This window comes from Eumetopias jubatus, unplaced genomic scaffold (assembly GCF_037043125.1).
Source record: "Eumetopias jubatus isolate StellerSeaLion01/CBP00866 unplaced genomic scaffold, mEumJub1_p1.0 scaffold_11, whole genome shotgun sequence".
Classification (NCBI taxonomy): Eukaryota; Metazoa; Chordata; class Mammalia; order Carnivora; family Otariidae; genus Eumetopias; species Eumetopias jubatus.
In genome coordinates, this window is record NW_028274817.1 from 22,605,748 (window position 1) to 22,609,552 (window position 3,805).

The following is a 3,805-nucleotide window of genomic DNA, read 5'->3' on the forward strand; positions in this document are numbered from 1 at the left end:
CCCAAAAATCGGTTTTCACTGAGCCCATCCCTGGCCACAGTGGGCAGGGCAAATCTGCCCAAACAAGGTTGCGCAAGTACCACCAGAGCAGACCCCTCCAACAGAAGACAGGCTGAGAGAAGGAGAGGCCAAAAACCCGAAGGTCCCTATAAAACAAGTGCATCTTGCTTAGGATGTGGTCAATAATTTGGACTCTGTACATTCCCTCAACCACCCTCAACAGAATGAATAGGAGGAGGAACACCCAAAACAAGAAAGACACAGAGACTGTGACTTCTGCCACAGTTTGCAAATGGATACAGATGTAACCAACATGTCAAAGATGGAATTCAGGCTACCAGTTGTGAAGACAATAGCTAGAAGGGAGAAATCGATTAATGGCAATATAGAGTCTCTAAGGGCAGAAATGAAAGCTGAACAGAACTTAAAAATGCTATCAATGAGAACCAATCTAATCTAAATACTCTAACAGCTAGGGTAACCGAGGCAGAAGAACAAATTCATGATCTAGAAGACCAATTGATAGAAAAGAAAGATAAAGAGGAAGCCACGGAAAAATAACTCAAAATCCATGAAAACAGAATGAGAGAAATAAGTGACACCATGAAAAGTTCCAATGTCAGAATTATTGGGATCCCTGAGGGGGTGGAGAGAGAGAGAGAGGACGAGAAGATATATTTGAGCAAATCATAGCTGAAAATTTGCCTAATCTAGGGAATGAAACAAACATCCATGTCCTAGAGGCAGGGAGGACCCCTCCCAAGATCAAGGAAAACAGGCCAATGCCCCGGCTTCTAATAGTAAAACTCACAAATCTTAGAACCAAGGAAACCATCTTTTTTTTTTTTTTAAGATTTTCTTTATTTATTCATGAGAGACAGAGGGAGAGAGAGAGAAAAGCAGGCTCCCAAGGAGCAGGAAGCCCGATGCGGGACTCGATCCCAGGACCCTGGGATCATGACCTGAGCCGAAGGCAGATGCTTAACCATCTGAGCCACCCAGGCGCCCCAAGGAAACCATCTTAAGGGCAGTTAAGGGGAAGAGATTCCTTACAAACAGAGGGAGGAACATCAGAATAATGTCAGACCTATCCACAGAGACCTGGCAAGGCAGAAAGGGCTGGCACGATATATTCAGGGTACTAAATGAGAAGAACATGCAGCCAAGAATACCTTATCTGGCAAGGCTGTCATTTAGAATGGATGGAGAAATGCAGAGCTTCCAAGACTGGCAGAAACTGAAAGAATATGTGACTACTAAACCGGCCCTGCAAGAAATATTAAGGGGGGGTGTCGGAGCCGCTGCCGCAGAGTCCAGATCCAACCTCGCGCGCCACTGATGCCTGCGTGCCCGATGTGCACTCCCGATTCCTTTTGGTTCTAAGTCCAAAATGGCAACTCTCAAAGATCAGCTGATTCAGAATCTTCTTAAGGAAGAACATAGCCCCCAGAATAAGATTACAGTTGTTGGGGTTGGTGCTGTTGGCATGGCTTGTGCCATCAGTATCTTAGTGAAGGACGTGGCAGATGAACTTGCTCTTGTTGATGTCATGAAAGACAAACTGAAGGGAGAGATGATGGATCTCCAGCACGGCAGCCTTTTCCTTAGAACACCAAAAATTGTCTCTGGCAAAGATTATAATGTGACTGCAAACTCCAAGCTGGTTATTATCACAGCTGGGGCACATCAGCAAGAGGGAGAAAGCCGTTTTAATTTGGTCCAGCATAACGTGAGCATCTTTAAATTCATCATTCCTAATATCATAAAATATAGCCCAAACTGCAAGTTGCTTGTCATTTCCAATCCAGTGGATATCTTGACCTATGTGGCTTGGAAAATAAGTGGCTTTCCCAAAAACCGTGTTATTGGAAGTGGTTGCAATCTGGATTTAGCCTGGTTCTGTTACCTAATGGGGGAAAGACTGGGAGTTCACCCATTAAGCTGTCACGGGTGGGGTTCTTGGGGAGCATGGAGACTCCAGTGTGCCTGTATGGAGTGGAGTGAACGTTGCTGGTGTCTTTCTGAAGAATCTGCACCCTGACTTAGGCACTGATGCAGATAAGGAACAGTGGAAAGAGGTTCACAAACAGGTGGTTGACAGTGCCTATGAGGTGATCAAACTGAAAGGCTACACTTCCTGGGCCATTGGACTGTCTGTGGTAAATCTGGCCGAAAGTATAATGAAGAATCTTAGGCGGGTGCATCCAATTTCCTCCATGATAAAGGGTCTCTATGGAATTAAAGATGATGTCTTCCTTAGTGTCCCTTGCATCTTGGGACAGGATGGAATTTCAGATGTTGTGAAGGTGACTCTGACTCCTGAGGAGGAGGTCCGTTTGAAGAAGAGTGCAGATACACTTTGGGGATCCAAAAGGAGCTGCAGTTTTAAAGTTTTCTAATGTACCACTTCACTGTCTAGACTATAGCAGGATTTTAGTTGGAGGTTGTGTATATTGTCCTTATTATCTGATCTGTTCCTCAAGTAATATTAAAATAGCCTAAGAAAAAGCGTAAGTTTCCTAAAGTTCCAAATAGGAATGATTCACCAAACCCTGTAGCTGTATACTGATACTGGATGATACCTGTCTTTGTAGCCCTAAATTGGTTAACGTAAGTTAGCCCCACCATCTCAGAGGCTCCACTGCCAGAGCTGCAGTGGCTCTGCACACCAGATGTGTGTTTACTGTGTTTTCTGTCACTTCGGGTTCCTTCCCCCGACACCTGACATGCCTAGTCAATCTTTTCCAGTCAGTCACGTCCTGGGATCCAATGTATAAATTCAATATTGCATGTATTGTGCATAACTGTCCTAAAGGATCTTACTTTGTGTACCATGTATGTCAGAATATAGTGTACATGGCCATATAATGTAAAAAGACAATGCAACCAACTAAGTGTCATACCAACTAAAATACCAAATAAATTTTGAACGGTGACTCTTTTTTGAAAAAAAAAAAGAAATATTAAGGGGGGTTCTATAAAAAGAGAAAGACCCCAAGAGTGATATAGAAAAGAAATTCACAGCGACAATCTATAAAAACAAGGACTTCACAGGCAACATGATGACAATAAATTCATATCTTTCAAGATTCACCCGCAATGTGAACGGCCTAAATGCTCCCAAAAATGGCACAGGATTGCAGAATGGATAAAAAGAAAGGACGCATCCATATGCTGCCTACAAGAGACGCATTTTGAGCCTAAAGATACATCCAGACTGAAAGTGAAGAGATGGATATCCATCTTTCATGGCAACGGACCTCAAAAGAAAGCTGGGGTAGCAATTCTTATATCACACAAATTAGATTTTAAGCTAAAGACTGAAGTTGGATACACAGAAAGATAATATATCATTCTGAAAAGTTTTATCCAACAAGAAGATCTAACAATTTTAAATATCTATGTTCCCAATATGGGAGCAGCCATCTACATAAGCCAACTATTAACCAAAATAGTAATATTGATAATAATGCATTATTGTAGGAGACCACAGTACTCCACTCTCAGCAATAGACAGATCAGCTAAGCAGAAAATCAACAAAGAAACAAGAGCTTTGAATGACAGACTGGAGCAGATGGACCTCATATATATATACAGAACATTCCACCCTAAAACAACAGAATACTCATTCTTCTCAAGTGCACACGGAACTTTCTCCAGAATAGACCACATGGTGGGTCACAAATCAGGTCTCAACCAATAACAAAAGACTGATATTATTCCCTGCATATTCTCAGACCACAGTGCTTTAAAACTGGAACTCAATCACAAGAAAAAATTTGGCAGAAATTCAAACACTTGGAA

General features: G+C 42.3%; 1 pseudogene; it reads left to right on the forward strand.

The window, feature by feature from the left end:
• Positions 1 to 1,372: 1,372 nt before the first annotated feature.
• Positions 1,373 to 2,465, forward strand: LOC114223732 (L-lactate dehydrogenase A chain pseudogene; annotated as a pseudogene).
• Positions 2,466 to 3,805: the final 1,340 nt, after the last annotated feature.